General features: G+C 37.8%; 1 protein-coding gene across 4 annotated transcripts in view; it reads left to right on the top strand.

Annotated features, from left to right (window-relative positions):
- The window catches only part of LOC109407731 (guanine nucleotide exchange factor DBS), a 561022-nt gene that overhangs the window by 87873 nt on the left and 447234 nt on the right, over window positions 1–25915 (top strand). The gene's annotated exons all lie outside the window — the stretch shown is intronic.

The following is a 25915-nucleotide window of genomic DNA, read 5'->3' as shown; positions in this document are numbered from 1 at the left end:
TTTTCAATGTAATAACTTACTTACAGTATGACCATAAAAAATGCGACAGTTTTCAAAGTCATCGTTCCCCCACTTCGAACTGATTGGCCTTGCATGTATCTATTGGATAGTATAGTAGAGCCACTAATCTTATAATGGCAAAGGAACATAGACTGATTCCATGCAAATACCTGTGGAAATATAACGTTGAACATATGGATGTCGAAATCGTCCACGCGCCAGAGGCCGTTATTTAAGGATATTTTTTTCTTTCAATTGCTTTCAATCACATTCAATCAAATTTTATTTTCAAAATAGTACTGGCTGGATAAGGTCTTCAGGAGTTCGTTGGTTCGTCGAGCAAGAACGAAAAAAAATATTAACTTATAAATTAAGAAACAATTTCTAAAAATTCAATTATTTGACAAATGATAATTTTTAGAAAATATTATGTTTTAAGCAAGAAGTTGTTTTTAAGTACTTAGTATTTATACCTATCATCTTCTTCTTCTCTGTGGCTCTACGTCCCCACTGGGACTTGGCCTGCCTCACTTCAACTTAGTGTTCTTTTGAGCACTTCACAGTTATTAATTGAAGGGCTTCCTTTGCCTGCCATTGCATGAATTTGTATATTGTGAGGCAAGGACAATGATACACTATGCCCAGGGAGTCGAGAAAATTTTCCCTACTGGAACGGGAATCGAACCCGCCGTCTCCGGATTGGCGATCCATAGCCTTAACCACTAGGCTAACTGGGAGACCCCGTGAAGGTAGGTTTATATGCCTTCATCGACGAAAATTGTTTTGAAAAATGTTCAAACAGTGTTAAGTTTTTTATTAATTTATCTTAAATACGGTTTTAAATATGTAGCACGTTTTTTAGTTTTTGTTTCCTAAACATTTGAAATTATTTTTAAAATATTTTTCAAACATGGGCGTCTTAAAGAGTACATATTTCTTCATGGTTTCCATGTGTTTAAAAGTTTTTATCTTAGTTCATTTTGCTCTAAATATTAAAGGAAAACTTGATTTTATTTAGAAATTGTTACAAATTTTGACAAAAATTTTAGAGATCCTGTACCTCCTTATTGTATCCTAATCCAAAAAAGTTCATTTCATTAGAATTATTTCATTAAAAATAATCAAATACCGCAAAAAAAAACGGAATGTCGCATTTTTTATGGGTCATACTGTATATGAGATCCAAGTAAAATTAATATGGCAACACTTCTGAAAACGATCAATAATTCATGATTCACAAGTCGATCTATAATGCAGGTCACTATACAAAATGATTGTGTTGGATATTATTCGAAACTTGATAGTATTTATTATGGAATTCTAAAAAAAAATGTACAACTCGGCTAAACGAATGTCTTGGAAAATTTTCTATTTTTCTTGTATTTTACGGCCATAAAATAAATAATATATTGTTTCATCAGTGAACTCGATGTAACAATTTTGAACTGTTTGCATCTCAGCTTGCTTCATAAACACTTCCGCAGTTATTACCTGGGTGCTTCCGCTGCCAATGACCATTTTGCATGTGTATATCGGCATTGGCGTAGCTAGGGGGGGTTCCAGGGGTGCCTGGCACCCCCTAGAATAAATTTGGCACCCCTTAGAAATTTTCCTTAACAGTCACCTAAAGTTTAAAATTTCCCACAATAAATTTCAATATTTATTAAAAGCACATTTGAATAAAACTTAAACACACCCGGAATTACTTAAACACCATTGGTAAGAACAATCAACACATTGGTAAGAACAGTCAACAGACTTCTCCTTGGATTCCTCCAGTAATACCTTTATCTATTCAAACAGTGATTTTTCTAGGCTTCCTTTATGGATTCCTCCCGATATTTCTATAACAAACTTCTCTCAGGATTCTCCAGAGAGTTCAGATGGGGTTGTGCATACTAGAAATTTCAACGGAGATTGATCCAGCAATTTCTAGTATTATTTGTTTCGAAATTCTTGCTATGGTACTTCTTAGAATTCTTCTAGGGATTCTTCTAAAAATTTATCTTGGGATTTTTTCAATAATTCCTGGTGGGGTTATTTAGCAAAACCTTCCTGGGATTCTTTTAGAAGTTTCTTCCGGTGATTTTTCCAGGAATTCCTTCAGAGATTTTATTCAGAGATTTTTCCAGAAATTTCTCATGAAATTACTCCAGGAGCTTATATTGGCCTTCCTCCGGGAACTGTGGCTAGAATTCCAGCAAGTTCTCTTAGAGCTCCTCCAATAATTCTCACTGTGAAACCTTCAGGAATTCTACTTGGGAAGTTCTTTCGGAAATTCTTAGAGAAAATCATCCTGGGATTTTTCTAAAAATCTCTTCCGTGATTCTTCCAGAGATTTCTTCAAGGATTTAACCAGGACTTCCTCCAGAGGTTATTCCAGAAATTCCGCATCGGATTTCTCCAAGTACATCTATTGGCCTTCCTCCATGAATTCCGGCTGGAATTCTTCAAGCAATTCCCATTATAACTCCTTCAGAAATACTTCTAGGGATTTCACCTGGCATATTTACATGCTGCAATACTTTCGGGAAATATTCCTAAGGTGCCTCAAAAAATTCCTCCTGCCATTCTATCAGGGATTCCTCCAGTATACTTCTACCGATTCTTTCAAGGAAAACTGTAGGTATTCCTTCGGGCACTTGATAGAGAAACTTCTTTTAGGATACCCCGGCATTCCTGATTCAAGGATTTCTCTAGAAATTACTTCTTTGATACCTCCCTGAATTCTAGGAATTCCTCCAGATCCGCGCTTCCTAAACTCCCAAGATCCGCTTCCCAATTTTGGGAAGCGCTGCTCCAGTTATCCCAGCTGGGATTCTTCTAGCAATTCCTGTGGTTCTTCCAGCTATTTTTCCTTAATACATTCTAACTATGGTAGTTTAGAAATTATGCTACGGATTCTTCTAGAGCTTTCTCTTGGCTTTTTAGCTGGAATCTTTCAAGGTAATCTTCCTGGAATACTTGCAGAAATTTCTTTGGTTGTCCTACCAGGGATTTCTCCAAGGACTCATTCAGGAATTCTTATTGAAATTCCTCATAGAATTCCTGCAGAAACTCTCTTTGGCCTTCCTCCAAGAATACCTCAAACAACTCCTAAGGTTCTTCCAGCAATTCCTTCAGAAATTCTTATTATAATACGTCCAGATATTCTTCTTGTTATTCCTTTACGAATTAATCCTAGCATTATAGCTAGAATTCTTCCGAGAAATCTTCCGGATATTTATTCAGAAATTCCTCGTGATTCCTTCAGGACCTTCTCTAAAGATTCTTCCAGAATACCTCTACCGGTTCTTGAAGGGACTTCTCTTGGCATTCCAAGGATTTTTTCTTTGGATTCCGCCAGGCATTCCTGATTGGGTTTCTCTATAAATTCTTGTATATTTTCCTCCAGCAATACCTCCTAGGATTTTTACTGAGATTTCTACAATGATACACCCCAGAATCCTTTTAATAATACCTCCTGAGATTTTTCCTGTGATTTTTTCAGAAGTTCTCCGGTGATCCTCCAGGCATTTGTGTGGAAAATATTTTATCCAAGGATTCTCTCATAAATTTCTCATGAGATTTTTCCAGGAACTCCACTTGGCCTTCCTCCTGGAATTTCAGCTGGATTTCTCAAGCAGTTCCTACTGTGGTTCTTCCAGCAATTCCTCCTAGGACTCCTCCAGAATTTCTTACTGTAATATCTCCCGAATTTTCTAGGAATTATTCAAAGAATTTCTCCAGGGATTCCTCCAAAGCTTGCTGGGATTCTTCAAGGCAATCTTTCTAGGAGCATTGCAGAAGTACCTTCAGTGTTTCCTCCTGGAAATCCAAAAGGTTTTCCTGGAATTTCTCCAAATATTTCTTATTGGATTCTTCCAGGAAATCCTCTTGACTTTCATCCAGGAACTCCTCCTGGGATTCCATAAGCGATTCCTGCTTAAGTGTAGAATAAGCATGAGTTAAAATACACAATAATAAAAATGAAAAGAAAAATCTTGCTGCTTCTAATGTTTTAGGAATGCCTCCTGTAGGTCTCGTCAAGAAATTCTCACGGTGATACCTGCAGGAATCCCTCTAGGGATTTCTCCTGGCCTTCTAGCTAGGATTCTTCTAGGCAGTGTTTCTAGGATACTTCCAGAAATGCTTTTGATACTTCCAGGATTTTTCTAGAGACTCATCCAGGAATTATTCCAGAGTTTTTATTTGTGGATTATTATAGAAATTAATCACGGTATTACTCCTGGAACTCCTCTTGGGTTTCTTAAAGTAATTCCAGTAGAAATCTCCAGAGGAATCCCTAATCGAATTTCGGGAATAGTTGGAATCTCCAGAGAAATCCTAGAAGGTATTACTAGAGAAATCTCTAGTGAAATCCTATAGGAATGTACGGGAAAAAACTTGTAATTAATGGATCATTGAAGCCGACTTTTCCGCTACTCACCGCATCAAAACAAAAGCGCCTCCGTTTATGGACGGTAACACAGTGACAGCAGTCGAGCTACGTCAAACACACACGGCTACGGTGGCGCTATCTGTTCATTTCATAGCGGCCGTTTTAGTTATTTTAGTGATTCATTAGAAGGCACAGAATGTTGCTAATTGACAAATTGAGAGATGAATTTGCGAAAAAATCGCGTTTTGGTGGGATTTGAACCTACGACTCCGTATTCGCTATACCGTAGTATGATCATTTCTTTGAGGATTCCTTCGACATGGTTATTATTCTTTTTTTTTTGAAAATAGTAGTTTCATCAGAATTTCATCAGCAAATTCTTTGGATTTTTTTTTTTTGCTTAATTTCAATGGCTATTCCTCAGAAATTATATCAGCAATTTCTTTTTCAGTTATTTTGCGGATTTAATGGGCAATTTTATTGTGATTATTTTTGAAATTCTTTATGATTTAACTGTATTTATATTCATTGCTTCTGAAAGTTGCTGAACTGGAAAATCTAAAGTTCTCAACTGGTCTTGTTCCAAGAAAATCCCATGAAATTCACGAAAAACTTACTGTAAAAATTCCCAAAGAAATTGTCGGAAACAATCCATCAAAATTACATTAGAGCTTTCAAAGTAGTTGCCAAAAGAATTTATATAAGAATTACCAGAGGAATTCCTGAATAAAAACTATTAAGACTTTTCAAGGAAATTGGCCAAATCCAATCTCAAAATAAATTGCCGAAATATTCTATATATTCAGTAAAAAAAAACAAAGAAATGAATTCGAAGAAATTCTCAAAGAATTTTCCAAATCCAATCTCAAAATAAATTGCCGAAATATTCTATATATTCAGTAAAAAAAAAACAAAGAAATGAATTCGAAGAAATTCTCAAAGAATTTTCCAAAAGCATTGAAGGAATTTCTGAAGAAAATTTAAAAAGAACCCCAAAAGTAATTCCCGTAGAATCACCGTGACAGAATTTTTAGAGAATCGCCAAAGTTTTTTTTTTTTTGATAAATTCCCGAAGGAAATCACTAAGAAATTTTCCGAAACAATTTCCGAAGGAATTCCCAAAAGTAATAATCGAAGTTGCCAAAATTTTTCGAATGAATTGCTGATGAAACTCCCGAATAAATGTTTAATGTAAGTAACTTCGGAATTGCCGAAGGTATTCCGGAATCATCTGCTGCAGGAATTCCTTACATAAAAACTGAAGAAATCTAGAAGAAAGTGTCTGAAGATTTTTCAATAAAATTATAGAAGCGATTTATGAAAGATTTTCCGAAGGAGTTTTCGAAGGAATTGGCGAAGGAATACCGAAAAGTTCAAAAAATGGACGAAAATCCAAAAAAAGCAGAATGACTTACCGAAGATATTAAAAAAAATGTGTGGAAGTCATTGTCGAATGGCTTCACTAAAAGAATTTCCTAAGGAATTGCCTGAAGAATAATTGGAGAATTTTTAAAAGCAAATATCAATAGAATTGCTGACATTAACAAAACAATGCTTGATATGGTAATTATCAATCCAGTCGAAATCGGAATTTGGTGCGAACATCAGGATCCCGATGAGAAAAATCGAAGTTCGCTCGCACCAAATTCCTGGATTGATAATATGTTAGTGAAGCTTCAAAACGGAACTCAGGATAATCGAGTGGGAATTTTGTAGTTTTGAGAATCATACTCACAATTTTTCTGTAAAAGCATTTTCGTGTTCACGTGGTAATGTTCATCTAATTAAAAACACGCTTTCTAGCCACTAATTTTGTGGCCAAACCAAAAATGCGAATATGTATTCTTATTTTGAAATTTTAAGTATTTATATTTCTTAAAATTGTTCTTGAAAGCTATTTTTATAAAGGTTGTTATCATGCAATAAAACAAAGAGGATGTCACGATGAATTTGTATTCATCATGTTAAACGCAAATTTGTGGATATTTTATAGTTTCCGAGATTTACACGTCTAATAATTGCCTCCAAAATGTATTCTAATGGACCTGATTGTTTTCAATCTACAAATCTGCAAGGGCGTAGCCAGCTTTTCGGCCAGAGGGGGGCGAGCACCCTTAAACTGGAAACTACTTTGCAGTAACAAGGAGTTCAAATACTTCATCATTTAAAAAAATAAAAGTGAAGTATGAAATATGGGTGATTAACAGGAATTATTCAATGGAAGAATCATATATGATTATAATCCTGAGGAATTCCACAAGATATTGCTTCAGGAACTTCTAAACAAATGCCATCATGAATTTGAATTTATCCAGCAGTTTCTCCAGAAATTTCTTTAATATTTTTCCAGGTTATTTTAATGTAGATATTCCAGAAGAAATTACCTTCGGAAAACTTGCAGTAATTCCGTTGGGAATGCTTTCAGAAATTTCTTCAATAATTCCTCCAGAACTTTTATTATGAATTTCACCATGCATTCTTTTGAGAATTTCCCCAGTAATTCTTTACAAATATTATTCTTAATTCCACCAGAAATCCGTTTGAGAAGCTCCAGAAAATACTTTAAGAAATTCTCCCGGAATTCTTTCAAAAATTCCAATCAAACTAAGATTCCTTTCCTTGAGGAATACCCTATGAAATTTTTGGAGAAATTTCTTCGAAAAATCCTTTAATGAATTCCTTTGGAATCACGGGAAAAATTCTTTGAAAATTTCTAAAGGAATTCCTTCGGAAATTCCTGGAGGAATATCTTTGGAAGTTGCTAGAGGAATGCATTCGGAAATTTTTAAAAGAATCAATTAAAAATAATTTCAGGAATTTATTTCGAAAATCCATGAGGAATTCCACCTGAAATTCCTTGACAAATTCTTCATAAATTTCATGAGGAATTCCTTCATTTCTAAAGCTCCTTGAGAAATTCCATAAGGCATTCCTTCGAGAGTTCTTCTACGATTCCCTTTAGAAAAGATTCTTCGGGAATTCCTTGAGGAATTTCTTTGAAATAGATTTAGAATATTCCTTGAGGAACTCCTTCGGAGTTTTCGTGTGGAATTCTTCCGAAAATTCCTTGAGGAATGCCTTCAAAAATTCTTGGAGCAATTCATCCGGAAATTTCTGTGAGAATTCCTTCCCAAATTTCTGAAGCAATTCTTTCGAAAATATTGAAAAAAAATCACTAAAAGTCTCTTGAGATATCCCTTCTGAAACTCCATAAGGAATTTCTTTAAAAATCTTTCAAAACTTCCTTGAAAAAATATTTCGGAAATTCCTGAAGAAATGCTTTTTGTGATTTTTTATTTCCTAGGGGAACTCATTCGGAAATTCTTTGAAGAGTTCTTTTAAAAATGCCTTAATAAGGAAAATTCGGAAATTGTTAAAGGAGTTCGTTTGGAATTTTTTTTGACATATGTCTGAAATGTCTTATGGAATACCTACGGAAATTTTGTGAGAAATTGTTTGATAAGTTCGTTGAGGATTTTTTTCGGTTTTTTTTATAAATCTTTACGAAATTCCTCAAGGAATTCCAGCGAAAGATCCTTGAGAAGTTTCTTTGGAAATTCCTCAAGAAATTCCTTCAAAAATGTACTGCGAAACTCTTACGAAAACTTGAGAAACTTCTTCAAACATTCCTTCAGAAACACGTTTAGGGAGTGTAAATCCTAAGGAAATTTTTTGAGGACAACCGTCAACAATTTTTGGAGGAATTCATTCGGAAATTTTTGGAGGTATTTCAAAGCAAATCCATAAGAAATTTCTTTGGAAATTCGTAGAGGAATTCCTTCGGAAATTCAGGAGAAAATCCATTCAAAATTCCAGGAGAAATTCCTTTGAAAATTCCTTGAGGAATTCCTACGGAAATTCCAGGACAAGCTCCTCCGGAAACTCATGGAGGAATTCTTCGGGAAAATCCTAGAGGAATTCCTTCGGAAATTCTTGGAGGAATTCCTTCAAGAATTCGTGAAGGATTTCCTTCGGGAATTCCTGGAGGAATTTCTTCAGAAATTCCTGGAGTAATCCCTTCGAAAATACCTGGAGAAATTCCTTCCTGAAATTTCTGGAGGAATTCCTTTGGAAATTCATGGAGGAATTCCTTCAGAAAATCCTTGAGCGATTCATTCGCAAAAGTCCTGGAGGAATTCCTTCTGGAATTTATGGAGGAACTCCTTCGGAAATTCGTGAAGGAATTCTTGGAGAAATTCTTTCGAAAATTCCTGGTGGAATTCCTTCGGACATTCACGAAAGAATTCCTTCGGAAATTCCGGCAGGAACTCCTTTGAAAATTCCAGGTGAAACTCCTTTGAAAATCCCTGGAGGAATTCCACCGGAAATTACTGCAGGAATTCCCTCGGAAATTCCAGGAGGAATTCCTTCGGAAATTGCTGGAAGATTTCCTTCGGAAATTCCTGAAGGAATTCCTCCATGAATTTCCGAAGGAATTGCTTCGGAAATTCCAGGAGGAATTCCTTCGCAAATTGCAGAAGGAATTTCTTTGAAAATTCCTGGAGGATCTCCTTCGGAAATTCCTGGATGATCTTCTCGGGAAATTTCTGAAGTAATTCATCCGGAAATTCATGGAGGAATTTCTCAGGAAATTCCTGAAGGAATTCCTTTGAAAATTCGTGGAGGAATTTCTTCAGAAATTCGTGAATGAATTCTTTCGGAAAATTTCTGGAGCAATTCCTTCGGAAATTCATTTAGGAACTCCTTCGGAAAATGCTTTAGGATTTCCTTCGCAAAATTCCTGGAGAAATTCCTTCGGAAATTCATGGAGGAATCCCTTCGGTATTTCCTGGAGAAATTCCTCCGGAAATTCCTCAATGAGGGATTCCGTCGGAAAATTTCTGGAGGAATTCCTTTGAAAATTCATGTAAGAATTCCTTCGGAAAATTCTTTAGAAATTCCTTCGCAAAATTCCTGGAGGAATTAATTCGGAAATTCATGGAGGAATTCCTTCGGACATTCATGAAGGAATTCCTTCGGAAATTTCAGAAGGAAATCCTTTGAAAAATCTAAGAGGAATTCCCTTGAAAATTCCTGGAAGAATTCCTTTGGAAATTCCTGGAGGAATTCCTCCGGAAATTTCTAGAGTAATTCCTCCAGAAATTTGTGGAGGAATTTTTCCGAAATTTCCTGGAGGAATTTCTCCGGAAGTTCCTGGAGGATTTCTTTCCGAAATTCCTGGAGGAGTTGCCACGGAAATTCCTGGAGGAATTCTCTCGGAAATACATGGAGGAATTCATTCGGAAAATCCTGAAGGAATTTCTTTCGCAAAATTCCTGGTGGAATTACATCGGAAATTCATGGAGAAATTCCTTTGGAAATTTCCAAAGGAATTTCTCCAGGAATTTCCGACAGAATTTCTCCTGGAATTTCTGAAGGAATTCTTCCTGGAATTTCCAAAAAAAATCCTTCAGGAATTTCCAAAAGAGTTTCTCCAGGAATTTCCGAAGGAGTTTCCAAAGGAATTCCTCCAGGAATTTCTAATGGAATTCCTCCGGGAATTTTTAAGAAATTTCTTCAAGAATCTCTGAAGGAATCCCTCCAGGAATTTCCAATGGAATTCCTCCGGGAATTTTTAAGAAATTTCTCCAAGAATCTCTGAAGGAATCCCTCCAGGAATTTCCGAAATAATTGCTCCACAAATTTCAGAAGGAATGCATCCAAGATTCCGGAGGGATTTCTCCAGGAATTTCCGAAGAAATTCCGAAAGAATTCCTGCAGGAATTTCCATGAATCTTCAAACGAATTCGTCCATCAATTTCCGAAGGAATTCCTCCCGGAATTTCCGAAAGAATTCCTCCCGGAATTTCCGAAGGAATTTTTGAAGGAATTCCTAACGGAATTTGTAAAGAAATTCCTCCTAGAATTTTCGAGGGAATTCCTCTTGGAATTTCCAAAAATAAAATCCAAAAAGACTTTCCGAAAAAAATTCTCCAGGAATTTCCGAAGGAATTCTTCCAGTAATTTCCGAAGAAATTATTCCAGCAATTTCCGAAGCAATTCCTCCTGAAATTTCCAAAGGAATTCGTCCAGTAGTTTCCGAAGGAATTCCTCCAGGAATCATAAAAAGCATTCCTCTAAGAAATTTGGAATGATTTTTTTCCAGGAATGTCCTAAGGAATTCATCCAAGGATTTTCTCAGGAATTTCTCTATAGATTTCTGAAAGATTTCCTCCAGAAATTTCCGGAGGTATTCATTCAAGACTTTTCGAGGGAACTCCCCAAGGAATTTCCAAAGGAATTCCTCCAGAAATTTTCGAAGGAATTCGTTCAGGAATTTCCGAACGAATTCCTTCAGGAATTTCCGAAGGAATTCCTTCAGGAATTCTTCCAGGGATTTGCGAAGGGATTCCTCCAAGAATTCTGAATTTTTTAAGGAATTCTTCCAGGATTTTTTGAAGGAATTGCTTCAGGAATTTCCGAAGCAATTCCTCCCGGAATTTCCGAAAGAATTCCTCCAGGAATTCCTGAAGAAATTCATCCTGGAATATCCGAATGAATTGCTCCAGGAATCTCCAAAGGAATTCGTTCAGCAATTTCCGAAGGAATTCTTCCCGGAATTTCTGAAAGAATTCCTCCAGAAATTTCCGAAAGTATTCATCCAAGATTTTTCGAAGGACCTCGCCAAGGAATTTTCGATGGAATTCCTCCAGTAATTTCCGAACGAAGTCCTTCACGAATTTCCGATGGAATTTTTCCAGAAATTCCAGAAGGAATTCTTCCAGGATTTTGCGAAGGGATTCCTTCAAGAATTTTGGAAGGAATTCCTCCTGGAATTTCCAATGGAATTCCTCCAGCAATTTCCGATGGAATTCCTTCAGAAATTTCCGAAAGAATTCCTCCAGGAATTTCTCCTGAAATTTCCGAATGAATTCCTCCGGGAATCTCCAAAGGAATTCGTCCAGCAATTTCCGAAAGAATTCCTCCCGAAATTTCTAAGAAAACCTCCAGGAATTTTTAAAGGAATTCCTAATGGAATTTCCGAAGGAATTCCTCCCGGAATTTCCGAAAGAATTTCTTCAGGATTTTCCGAAGGAATTCTGCTAGGAATTTCCGACGGTAATTCTCCAGGAATTTCCAAAAAAAATCTAAAAATAATTTCCGAAAAAAATCCTCCAGGAATTTCTGAAGGAATTCCTCCAGCAATTTCCGAAGGAATTCATCCAGTAATTGCCGAAGAAATTATTGCAGGAATTTCCGAAGGAATTCGTCCTGGAATTCCAAAGGAATTCGTCCAGCAATTTCCGAAGGAATTCCTCCCGAAATTTCTGAAAGAATTCCTCCAGGAATTTCCGATGGAAATCCTCCTGGAATTTCCGAAGGAATTCCTCCAGGAATTCCGCTAGGAATTTCCGAAGGAATTCCTGCAAGAATTTCCGAAGGAATTCCTGCAAGAATTTCCAAAAAAAATCCAAAAAGTATTTCCGAAAAAAATCCTATACGACTTTCCGAAGGAATTCCTCCAGGACTTTCGGAAGGAATTCCTCCAGGAATTTTCAATGACATTCGTCCAGCAATTTCCGAAGGAATTTCTCCAGGAATTTCCAAAAGCATTCCTCCAGGAAGTTTGGAATTATTTTGTCCAGGAATTTCGCAAGGAATTCACCTAAGGCTTTCCTCACGAATTTCTCTATGGATTTCTGAAAGAATTCCTCCACTAATTTACGAAGGTATTCATCCAAGATTTTCCCAAGGAACTGCCCAAGGAATTTCCGAAAGAATTGCTTCAGGAATTTCCGATGTCATTCTTTCAGGAATTTGCGAAGGGATTCCTCCAGGAATTTTGGATGGAATTCCTTCAGGAATTTCTAAAGGAATTCCTCCAGGTATTTCCGAAGGAATACCCTCAGGAATTTTCGAAGGTATTCCTCCAAGAATTTCTGAAGGAATTCCTGCAAACATTAAAAAAATACGAGGATGCAGGAGAATTTTATTTTTACTAGTCAAAAACAGCTCTGATCATCTAAGTATTTCAGTTAAGTTAGAATATAGTTGATCGGTCAGGGGGGGGCCACGGCCCCCCCTGCCCCCCCCTGGCTACGCCCTTGCAAATCTGGGATTGTTGCGATCATTGTTAAATACTTAAGTTCAAACTGAAAATAAAAATTCTATTTTCCCGCGACGCAGTATATCATTATACTAAGAAATTGAGGTCGGATCGGTATTTCCTTAAAAAAAAAGCAACCACTGAAACTGGCACCCCCTAGGAAAAAATCCTAGATACGCCAATGCATATCGGGGGGCAGGAACGAAGATACTCTATGCCTGAAGAAGTCAAGGAAATTTCCATTACGAAAAGATCCTGAACCGACCGGGAATCGAACCCATCAACCCCAGCATGGCAATATTGAATGGCCGGCCGCTTACCGCATCGGCTATATGGGCCCTTACGGAACTTAAACTGTTTGGTTTGAAATTAGTGTAAAAAGCGTTTTCCCTTAAAAAAAAATATATATTTTTTCCTCCCCTGTTGGGGAAATTAAGCCACTGCGTTCAAAAATAATAATAGGTAGGTACTATTTGCCTAGAAACGGATGCAAATTGTTCAGCATTCCGGACATCCCATTGGGGAATTTTTCCCCGGTCAACAAAGCATACCACGACATTTGCCTCTACTTGAACGTGTAGACTGCAGATCTTACGCGCAAAGAAGACCTGACCAAAACGGAAACCTCCCATCAGACAAAAGCACGCTTGCTGAGGTGAACTCACCGTTCCACCCACTCTTCTAAACGAACCACAAAAAGTAAGCTGCGAAAATAAAGAAAACAACTTCTCAAAGCCAACACAGAGTGTCCAATGTGCTTATGTCTTATTTTAGTAACTTGTAGAGATCTGTAAGATCAGTAATTTGACACTTCCCGATGCCCATGTTGTAGAGCCCAAATACATAGATGATGATTCACTGACTGCCGCCAACTAGGGTTAGATCTGATTTCGGGAGCTAATGGCAACGCCTGCTGTTGCTTTCTCTGCTGTTGACTTTTTCAACGAGGCATACTTTGGTTAAATGGGACCTAATGACCATGTGAATTCGCCATTGTTTCTATCTATATCGCTATGAAACTGGGTCATTGCAGTTGATGGTTGACCTGTGGTCAAATGGTCACAGCTCTGTTTTATCCGGATTAATGTGCCTGGATGGTGCTAATATTTTCCACTGTTTCCATCGCAGTTCTGGTAAAACATGCCTTCAAAACATAATCTTCTTGTAATTGCAAATTGCAATAAATTTTCATTTGCCACGAGGGGTGAAAGGTCTTACGCGCTCTCACTTTGCCAATTGTTTTCAATTGGTGTCCGAGGGGCCTCCCACTAGGCATTCAATTGAATGAATTCATCGACTCGGAGTTGTTCGCAAAGCTGAATGTCATAAACATCCGTCGCCAATCAGCAGTGTATTGTGTGTGTGGCGAACCTTCTTTGCAAACAGGAAAAAAGATATCTCCAAAACGTTTCCACACATCAATTATGCAAAACGATGTTGGCGACGATAACGAGTAGCGGAATGTCATACGCATTCATACATACCTACAGACACAAATCCGCCAGAGGGTCTGGTTTCGCATGAAAGGAAGAAGACCTACCGTCGCCGGTCACCCGCGTCTTCTTCGGCAATACGCGGCGCTTCATGGTCAGCACCTGCCCGCCAGGGTGCGTGCAAGTACCACACCAAATCAGCCTGCTACGATGATGTTGGTTGATACCTAATCCAACCTCTCTGTCCGTCCGTGCGTTCGCTGGTAGGTATCTTTTTCCCGCTGCTCACCGGTCCGTGTAAATACCGTTTCAATGGGAGATGTGTGGCCTCTCCGGTAGGTGGTCGGTCACCCGGCATCCGCAGATCTGGTGTCTTGTGGACACTAGCAGCTAGATAGCACTGCCAAAGAGGCAATGTTTGATTTTTGTTATCGTTGCCGCCGCCTGCTTGGATGGATTTGGCACGGCTATGATGCGATGACAGGGTGCTTCGCCCCCTTTTATGACGACATTGGCATTGAGAGTGAGAGTGGTTTGTTTAGCTTTCTAAAACTTGGATCTTCGGCTTCCCGCGGTGAATTCCGAGCTCTCGGATTAGGAATGGCAATTGTTTGGATTTAGACTTCTGTTTTCACGTGTTTATTGGGATTAATCACACTGCAGGTGAAGTGATCTAGATTTAACCGAAATAGTTTGATTTACATACATATTTACAAAAAGAAATTTACCCCAAAGTACATCAAGTCCCGTGGGAAAAAAATTCAATAAGAATCTTGGGTGAATTTTTGAGGACTCCCTGGAGAAATGCCTGAATGAATCTCTAAATGAATCTCTAAATGAATGGCTGCTGGAATTACTGTCAGAATCCATCTTTTTCCTGAAGAATCTAAAATAAATCAATGGAGAAATGTATGGGGAAATCCCTAGAGAAATTCTGGAGGGAATACCTGCAGGAATGCTCGGATAAGCCCTAAAACAATTATTGGAGGAAAATCTCGAGGCACTTTTGGACGAATTCCCAAAGAAATTCTTTTAGGAATTTCAGGAGAAATCCCTGAAAGACTTCATGAAGGAACCCCTCAATGCACCAATACATGGAAAAACTCATAAAGGAATCTCCGGAGAAATTGGAATCCCTGGATGTAATCCTGAGATAATAACAGGAAGAATTCCTGAAAGAATTACTTGCTGAAACTTATTGGGGATATCCTTGAAAGAATTCATGCATTTTTGGGAAATTTCCACGATAAATACCTAATGGATTCCTTGGAGAAAATTTTGAAATGATCTACGGATGTATTCCTTTAGGAAACTCCTAGACGAATACTTGAAGAAATTTCATACGGAATTTCTGGAGGCATTCTGGAAGGAATCCATGGAGAAACTCCCGGCGAAATCCCTGAATGCATCCTTGAAGAATATATTTATATATCTTTATATCATCGAGACTTTCAGCCCGAGGCTGGTTCGTATCCTTGAAGAACTCCCTGAAAGAATTCTGTGATAAATATATGGAAGAAGTCCAGAAAAAATCACTGGAGAAATTCCTTAAAGAAATTCCTGAAGAAATTTTAGGAGGTATCCCTTGTTATTTCTATCTGATTGAGTTGCGACCCGTTTGCTAGACATTATAACTTACGATCAATACATTTCTATTGTTTAAGAATTATTACTTACGAAATACCACAGTTATAACATGTCGAAACTTAATTTTAGCATTATCAAAATGGTTTCTTTGACAAACTTGTTCCAAATAAGTTCTTCTACAATATTGTAGAATATTTTTTAGACTTATGTAAAATTATTGAAAAACAGAAGTTTGGATCAGCTAAACTAATTTCATAATGATGAGAATAAAGGTAAAAAAAAACTAAAACTAAAGGTTTAGGCACAAGCCTTTGTGTTTTCCTAAATACAGCTCTGGATTAACTTTTCGTTGAATTTAAATTTCTTCAGAAATCTTTGGAGGAATTCTTGAGAAAATTTCAGAAGGAAACCTTAGAGGAGTTCCTGAAGGTTCCCTGGCATGAACTCCTAACTGAATTATTGAAAAAATACCCTTGAAGAAATCCTAGAAAAATATGAAAGAATTCTTGGATTCTTTCCTGAAGAATCTTGGAATAAATTACTAAGGTAGTTCGGGTACGGATTCCTGATACAATAGTTGTAGGCATTAAGAAAAAGATCTTTCGAGCATTTTTTGCATACTTGCATACATTTCTAAGGGAATCCATGCAGGAATTTCTGGAGGAATCATTTTTGAAGCAATTCCTAGATAAATGTTTATTACATAAACTACTAATTCAATACAGAATCGACGAAGATATTTCTAAAGCATTCTCTCGAATAAATCGCAAAATGAATACTTGAAGGAATTTCTGAAGATATTACTGAACTATAGAATATCAGATATTACTGAACTATAGAATATCAGAAATATATTTCTGAAGGAATAGCTGCAAATTTACCTGAAGACACCCTCGAAAAAATTTTTGATGAAGTCCAACAAAGAAAGTCCCTAAAGGATTCATTGAAGAAATTTTTGAATTTCATGAAGAAATGCCTGATAAACTCTCTGGGAAAAAATTCTGGGGAAATCTTAAGTAATTTAGAAGAAATATGTGTTGTGATGTTAAAGGATTCCCGGGAAGAATTTTTAAATGAGAAATTTCTTAAGAAGATTTATTGGAGAAATTCCTAATACAATAAATGAAGATGTTCCTTAGAAATCCTTACAGTAATTTCTAAGGGAATTTTCACAACAGATCTAAAAACTCGTCGCAGCGACTTACATACCCAACAAAGAATAAAATAAATAATTTTTTGAAGGAATATTTGGTCAAATTCCTGAAGAATTCCATGGTAGGTTCCTTAGGGAATCTTTGGGGAGTCTTAAACCAATTCCTGGAATAATCTTCAAACAAATGCTTGAGGGCGTTCCTAAAAGAAACATTGGCAGAATTCTTCGAAGAATTCCTGTAAAATTTGAATTTCTTGGAAATTATCTTTCAAACAAGCTATTTGTCAACTTATATTGTCATTCAAGCTTTTTGATTGTTTTTTTTTCATTTAACCCCATTGTACCCTAAATTTCCAAATTTCATAGGATGCAGTGATATTGCTGGTTAGCTCTTCATCAATATTAACTCATATCATGCATAGAAGTTTCAAGTTAAAGTTGTTTTAATTCAAAAACAATATAAAATAAGTTTATAGGGGAGTTTGGGTAAACTAAGCTCTAAAACTGTATGCTGCCGTCACCTCCCGTCTATGGGACTATGTGCAAACCACATTTAGGATATTTTTGGAGTATATGAGCAATGGCTCATCGTTTGGAAATGTTTGGAATCGCTGGTATAAGGATGGGAACTACTCATAGTTGTATGCGAGAAAACTTAAATATGACCAATAATTTAAGATCAAACTCGCCAAAAATGGTTTCTTTAGGAATAAACAATGTGTATTCGATCATTTATTTAGTTATTGTCACGTAAAAAATCATAAATAAAAATAAAAAATGAATTGCTACCTTGAAAATATACCATTGCCTAATTGACCCCACAACACCCTAAAATTCCAACATTTTAATAACTTTTTGTATGTAACGTTACTCAATGGGAGTGAGGTGATGGTATCCCAGCGAAATAATCATTAAAATCATAACAAGTGTCGTGAAGTAACAGAAATTCACAAATTTTAGGGGGAACTGGGGTAAAACGGGCTCTTTAACTCGGAGGCTTCCAATAAGGAGGATTTGGACTATTTGGAAGACTTCCTATAGGAATTCTTCGAGGACTTCCCGTGAGAAATCCTTGGGGAATATTCTGGTCAAATTGATCTCCGGGACGAAATTGATTAGAAGTTTTTTCGTTAGGAAAAGTACATATTTATTTGCTTTCTTCCAAGTATCGTGCTGTTGGAATCAGATACTAAACGATAGTAGTAAAGAAACTGTTTCAAAAATACTTCATCTCCATGGAAACGAATTTCAACCCGGAGATCAATTTGAGTCCGGTTTACGATAACACACTTTCCACCATTTAGGAATCATCAGCTTTCTGTACAACTTTGCTGAAGATACAAAATTTATTGGTAGTCTAGATCATGATTTAAAACATATGTATCTAAAATTGTGTAGTATAGTCGGAGAAGACAAGGTCATCTCCGGAGTCAGAAATAGATAAATATTTTATGCTGTTGGTCGCGACACCTAGCGGTTGAAATCACATTTTTTATACGGAAAATTTCAACCATGTTGACACAAAAGTGCAAAGTATTTCGGAGGCAGGTAGACCAATTCAAAAACTGATTCGCAAAAAGATTGTTTTTAAATATAATGTATTTCGGGGACACAATCAAAGTTGTTTATCTCTTAAAACCGTAAATATGATACGCGATACAATAGTGGTGGGAATATGTATATTATGATATTTAAGATCAATTGATAAAACACCATTACACTGAAGTTTTTTTTTACGCGGTTTTTTTTACGCGGGACCATTACCGTCGTAAAAAAAAACTTCAGTGTATTATGCTTTCCTCTCTTCTCTTCTTGGCGTAACGTTCTCACTGGGACAAAGCCTGCTTCTCAGCTTAGTGTTCTATGAGCACTTCCACAGTTTTTAACTGAGAGCTGCCAATGACCATTTTGCATGTGTATATCGTGTGGCAGGCACGAAGATACTCTATGCCCAAGGAAGTCAAGGAAATTTCCTTTACGAAAAGATCCTATTCCTATCAATTATTATGCTTTATAACAGCCTGCAATTGCAATAAAACATGATTGGTACGTCTACCATATTATTGCAATAGTGGCCGAAACAATAATTGATATGCTCTCAAGGAAACACAATTTCGAAAAATAAGAGAATTAATCATCAACATGACGTCATCTATTAATTAATTTTGATTATACCTGAAACACTTTGAGTCATGCAGTTGTTTTGACGTTTATGCACGATGGAAACGAAATGGGCAGAAACAAAGTAAATCGAGTCGATATATCACGGCCTAAAATTTATCACTTCTCGTGTGGTGGTCGGTTTGTTCTGAGATGCCCTTCCGTGGGGTACTTCAGGGATTGCATCTGAAATTTTTCGAAGTATTCCTATTGTGGTTCCTCCACGTATCTCTCCGAGAGATTTCTATAAGATTCATATGATAACTAATAATAAAGGTAAAGATTCAGATATTTCTCTAAGAGTCTTAAATGATTCTGATGCACAAGGAGGGTTAAGAAAGTTCTCCAAGTATTCCTATATAGGAAGTCCTTCTCGAAGGCCCTCGAGGATTCCTTCATGTAACATGTAATACTTCATGGATTTCTTCAGCAATTCTTTTAAGCATTCTTTTAGAAGCTTCTCCGAGTCTTTTTTCAAAACATTTTTGAAAAATTCCGTCTCGTATTCTCTCTAGTACTATTTTAAAGAATCGATTAGGAATTCTTGCAAGGGTTGCTTCATGAATTTCCTCCGGCATTTCTTCTAGAAATTCTTCGACGGATTTCTCCAAAGGATCTATCCAAAGATAGACTAAAGGAATTCTTCAAGAATTCCTCCAATGATTCCTTCAGAAGTTCGTCCCAAGATTCCTTCAAGAAATTCAACACAAATTACACAAAAATTGCTTAAAATTTTCTTCAGAGACTCTTCCAGATAGTCATCTGGGATTTTTCCAAGAAGTTCTTATGAAATTCCCTCCAACGATTTCATCAGAAACGCTTTCAAGAATTCTATATTGAACTCATTCAAACATTCTTTCAGGTAAATTTTCAACTATTTGTTCAGGAATATCTTCGGATTTTCCTTAAAGGATTCCATTATGCAATTTATTCTACGATGCCTTCCAATTATCTGTATCCATTGAAATATTTCTCAATAATTTATCCAAGAATTTCTTCAAAAATTTCTCCAATGATTCCTCGGAAATTTCTCATTGGATTCGCTTTGGAATTTCTCCAAAGATTATCTTTAAAATTATTCAAGGATACCTTTTCTTCATGTATGCAAAAAAAGCTCTACAAAATCTTTCGGGTTACTTTCCAAGATTCTACATATGAAGAATTCCTGGAAGAACTCCATCAGGAATTTATCCCAGGATTCCTTGGAAATTCCAAGTAATCTTACGGGAATTCCTGTTCCTCCGGAAAACCTCCGAGAATTCAATGCAAGAATTTATCTAAGGTTTTTATTTAGAAATTTCTACAATGATTCTTACAGAAACTCCTCCAAGGAATATTCTCATGGATTCCTGAATTTTTAACCGTTCAGATTTGACGATCAGTTCGTGAAAATACGAACATTTAAAAATAAAACGTTTACAAATCGGTCAACTATGTAGTTTTTAAGATACCGTGATCACCGTAACGGACTTAAAAAAATCGAGATAATCGCGTTTAAAGTTTTACGCTTTTCCTTATCCCTGTAGAGGGAGCGCGGTACAAAGTGCTGTTACTTTGGTTCGAGTGCTTTAATCTTTATGAAATTTGGAATGTGTATTCTCTAGCTAGCTCTTACGTTCTTCCTGTGCAGGTTTGCAGTCAAATTAAAGCGCATTGCTTTATTAGTTTTTAATTGGAGATTTCTCCTTTGGTTTTAAAGAAAACATATCTTGTCATGCAATCGAATTAAGTGTAATGGCAAACCATTGGCAACCGTTTGATACGGTGTTTACCCGGAGAGATCTTCCCTAAGCCCAGCAGCCCTTTAATTATTCGCTTAGTGCGTGCTCATCATGCAACTGATATTGACTTTTAATTTCCCGTTTAACAATTTCCAAAACAATCGAAGATGCATTTGTGTCGCATCTTGAAGACTTGACTCAATTGAGCGGTTATGGAGAAAAAACTCTACCAGTTAATGAGATCTGCCAGGAGATTGATATTTATAGAGCAGTAGACATGATACTGGGGTAGGGTACATATCATGCAAGATCGCAGATAATGATGGAGCTCGGAAGATGAATGGTCTATTTGCTTCTTGCATGTGCAGCAGTCAGTATCGCGATATCTGCGGGTGCAAGGCTTCCCTGAAGAATTATCCAACCACCACGCTTTGATAATAACGAAAGCAGCCAGCCGCGAGCACAGACAGGCGTGCGCCGCCGTATCGCCACCGAGCTCAGTTCAGTAGGGAAGTGAGCCAATTATCTCATTTTTATTAGCAGGGGTGTGCGAGCGAGTGGCGCTATAATAACTCGTGTCTCGTGGAGGACGCGGAACGGGTATGAGAATGAGGATGAAAGGCGGTTTGTTTGTTGGATATTGGTTCTCAATGTAGATTCTATCCGGTAGGGGACGCCTTGAGGTTCTCAATCATCGATGAAGAAGGCCAACTTTTATATATTCATGTTTATTTTGACTGATAGTTTTGGTATATTGGCTGAATTAAGGCACACGATTAGGTTGGGTTGTTAGCCGTAAATAATATTGTTGCCTCTCTCCTTCCTCGGTCATGATAAATTCCAGAAGTCCCCAAGGATTTCCAGGAAGAATCGCCGAAGAATTCCAGCAGAAATTCCGAAAAGAATGCATAGATGAATCCCTGAAACATTTCCAGGAGAAATCCCCGAAGGAATTGCAAGAAGAATTATTAATGGTATCCAAGTGGGATCCGCGAATGATTTCCAGGAGGAATTTCGAAGGAATTCCAGAAGAAATCCCCGGAGAAGGAGGAAACTCTGAAGGAATTTATAGAAGAATCCCCGAATGATTTTGCGGAAATGTCCGGGAAGGAATTCCAGAAAGAATCGTCCAAAGAATTTCAGAAAGAATCCCTGGAGGAATTCCAGGAGAAATACCAGGAAGAATTTCTGCCGGAATCCCCAAAGAAATTACAGCAGAAATCCCCATAGGAATTCCAGCAGGGATCTTGAAAGGGATTACAAGAGGAATCCCCGGAAGATTTCCAGGAGTAATCCCCGAAAAAATTGCAGGAGGAATCATCGAAGGATATCCACGAGGAATTCCCGAAGTGTTTCCAGGAGAAATGTCCAAAAGATCTTTGAGAGGAATTTCCAATGTTGAAAGAGGAATACCCGTAGGAACTCCAAGAGGATTTACAAGAGCACTTCGTGTTGTGTGTAAGAGGTAGCGGTCGCGCTCCAATGAAACAAAGCAAGCTGACACCCGACTGCGGCAACGAAACGAAGGTAGTGAAAAGTGTCGAATGTTTATAAGCCTGGCCTCCACTTAAGCATCCTATTCTACATCATATACGACTTCATGTTGATTAGGTCTGAAGGAACTTCTAGGACGAATCCCTGAAGAAATTCCAGATGTAATCTTTGAAGAAACATCTGAAGCAATCCCTGAAATGCCTTGATGAATCTCTGAAGGACCTCCTGTACTAAACCCTGAAGGACCTCCTGCAGGAATTTTTGATGGAACTTGAGAAGGAACCCCTAGAGGAACTCCTAGACTAATCTCTAAAGGACCTCCTATGGAAATTCCTGACGAAACTCCTGGATGCATCCTTGATGAATCTCCTGGAGGAAGCATCCTTGAATCCGCCTGAAAGAATCTCTGACGGCACTTCTGGAGAATGTTCTGAGGAATAGCTAAGGAAACTTCTCAAGAAGCCTCTGATGGAACTCCTGGAGGCATCCTTGAATCCTCCTGGAACTACTAGAAAGATTTCCGAATGAATTCCCGGAAAGATCCCTGAAGAAAATTCTGGAGCAATCCCTGAAAGCTTTAATGTACTGCAGGACTCCTCGAAGGAACTTCCGGATTAATCCCTGGTGAAACTTCTGTATGAGTGAATACGTAAAGGAACTTCTAGATAAATGCTTAAAAGAACTCCTGAAAAATTATGTGAAAAAAAATAAGTCATGAGGCATTTAGAAGGAATTACAAGAAGAATCCCCAAAGAAATTTTAGGAGGAATCCCAGAAGAAATTCCGGGAGAAATTTCTAAAACAGTTCCTGGCGGAATCCTTGAAGGGACTCCCGCAGAAATTACTGAAGAAACTCCTGTGGTAATTCCTGAAGCAATTCCAGGAATGATCCCAGAAGGGACTCCTACGAGAATCCTTAATGGAACTCCTGGAAGTATCCCTCAATTCTCAAGGAAAAATCCCTGAAGGAACTTCTGAAGGCATCCCTTAATTCTCCTGGATTTTTTTTAAAGAACGCCAGGAGAAATCACTGATTGGAATTCTAGCTAATCTCTGAAGAAACTCCTGTCGAAATTCCTGAATGAGCTTTTGAATGAATCCCTGAAGATCCTAGGCTAATCTCTGAAAGATCTCCTTCCATCAGGGATTCCAGAAATATTCAGTGATACTTCCGGGAGATCTATCAGAGATTCCTCCAGAACACTTGTCAGGGATTCCTACAAGTTCGAGTCAGATTCAGGGAAGATCTCAGGAATCCCTGAAAAAACTTCTAAATAAACCCCTGCTGAAACTCATGGTGGCATCCCTAAATTCTTCTGAAAGTATCTCTGCAGGAACTCCCGGAGAAATCCCTGAAGAGTTTTCTGTCGGAATATTTGAGAGATCTTCTGAAGGCATCCCTGAGAGGCATCTCTCAGAATAAATCTCTGAATGAACTTCTGAAGAGATCTTCAACGGAACTTCAGGAGAAATCTCTGATTAGAATTTTAGAAAAATCTTTGAATAAACTTTTGGGAGGAATCTTTGAGGGAACTCATGTAGGAATCTCCGAAGAATCACTTGTAGGAATCCCTGACGAGTGTCCTGGAGGAATCTCTGATAGACCTCCTGGAAGTATCACTGAATATTTCTGGAAGAATCTCTGAAAAAACTTCGGAAGAAATGTGAATGAAATCAAATGAAAAATGGAAAAAAAAACATGTCCAAGAGTCTCGGCGTCGGCGTAAGACAAATAGTTTCGGCGGGGTCTAGTTATTACCTGGTTTTCACGACATACCTGGAAGAAGTACGGTGAATTGATTGATTGATTTGTCTTTATTAGAGAGACTTTCAGCCCTTGGCTGGTTCGTCTCTCAGTACGGTGAAGATCTAATCCGTTTTCAACCGGCTATCGATGGAGCCGGCTTGTTGACTTCCCACAAACTTATTCGATTTAGGTGACAGACAACGACGGAAGATGATCTGGGATAACACTTCGACATTGAAAACAGTGTTCGCTTTAAAGTTCTCAGATTCCAGTCAGAGTCGTATTTCTTGTAAATGGGGAAAATTACCCTATGCTTCAACTCCTTCGTTAGCTTTTCGGTTTCCGAGATTCCCAGATGCATATTTACAGGTGCATGCAGTTAGCCAACTTTTCTAGGCTCATCTTGATAAGTTAGTTTAGTTGCGATGTGATTTACCAGCACTGTGAAAGTTGGTTCATTTCCGTCTTCTGATGCACTGACGTAGTTGTTTCATCCATTTTCTTGGTATTTCGTGCCTACGTACTTCACGCCATTCTGGTGCTTCTTCCACGTTTCAATTATGTACCTCTTTTTCATTCCTTCTCCCGTAAGAGGCAGGTCTGTGGCTTCCGCATTTGTTGCTTTTGTTCCATATTCTACCGGGTTCCATGCTGCAGCAATACCGCCCGCGTTACGTCTAACTCTTCAAAGATCTCTCTGCACTCATCGTTAAAGTCGTTAAACAATTCGTTCCATCGACTCTGTAGCCCAGTTCAATGAAGTAGGTTGAACATTGTTGAAGTTGCTACATCCTGCTCTTACCTATGCATCAACACATGGGTTAGAGCAGGATGCAGCAACTTCAACAATGTTCAACCTACTTCATTGAACCGGACTTGTGTCTTATATCCGACGCACAGAGGTCCAGTTTTAAGAAAAGATGGCAGAAAGTCAAATTTCGAACATTCCTCCTCTCCTCTTCTTGGCGTAACGTCCTCACTGGGACAAAGCCTGCTTCTCAGCTTAGTGTTCAATGAGCACTTCCACAGTTTTTAACTGAGAGCTTCCTCTGCCAATGACCATTTTGCATGTGTATATCGTGTGGCAGGCACGAAGATACTCTATGCCCAAGGAAGTCAAGGAAATTTCCTTTACGAAAAGATCCTGGACCGACCGGGAATCGAACCCGTCACCCTCAGCATGGTCATGCTGAATACCCGTGCGTTTACCGCCTCGGCTATATGGGCCCGAACATTCCACTGCATGCAATTCTCTCCTTCTCTTTCACTCTTACAGAAATTTTGTAAACAACAAGGGCAAGAAACGTCAAAACGCCACACAAAACCAAAACAATGCAGTGCCCTATAATGAGTTAATGTATTCGACAATGATTTTTCATAAGGGCCTGGCTGACTTGATCGATTTCTCTTCGTCGACTCTCTCTTTCGATAATAACTAGATCAAAACAAACAAAATCATTATTCTTTTTGTTTCTATAGCAACATGTAGTCGTCTTCTTCGCATTTCAACCAAAAAATCTTTGGAAAAGCTCAATACACATTCTGTGATAACACAAAGAGAGGATCGAAGAAGATAACTCGAAAATGTCAGTTAGGCCCAAATGAAAAATTATTGTCGGTATGTCAAACATTCATCTACAATATCAGGGGCATTGAACAGCGTTTAAATAATTTGAAAACATTACTCTTTGTATCTTGCAACAGCTCTGAATATGTAGCTGTTAATAGAAAAAATACTGAAATTAAAAGCCAAAACATGTTCCAATATATATATTTAGGCTAAAACTAGCGGACTACTATGATTTTGTAAGTTTTGCCAGGTATTTTCAAATCTGGACCACTGTGCGACGGTGCATTTGGATGCGTCGTTTATGGCCATCACTTTTTTCATGGAACAAATACACCGGGCTCTCTATTGTAGTCGTCTAAAGCTAAGCCTCAGAGATCCCTTACGCTTTACTGCTCCTGTTCATGACGAATTCAAACACTTTAATTTTTTTATTTTTCAATCCACGGCGATCACAATTTTGCTCTACACCAAAGGCAATTATTTTACAACATCAGAAAGCAAACAATTTTGAGCGAAAAAATGACATGAGCCAAAGATATCACGTCCGCTCACTAGCGTGGCACACTTCGATTGAAATGCTTATTCGGAAATACTCTTCAACTGTTACTGAATGAGTTGAGAA

Source organism: Aedes albopictus, chromosome 2 (assembly GCF_035046485.1).
Source record: "Aedes albopictus strain Foshan chromosome 2, AalbF5, whole genome shotgun sequence".
NCBI classification, from domain to species: Eukaryota; Metazoa; Arthropoda; class Insecta; order Diptera; family Culicidae; genus Aedes; species Aedes albopictus.
This window is presented reverse-complemented; position numbering and strand designations above follow the sequence as displayed.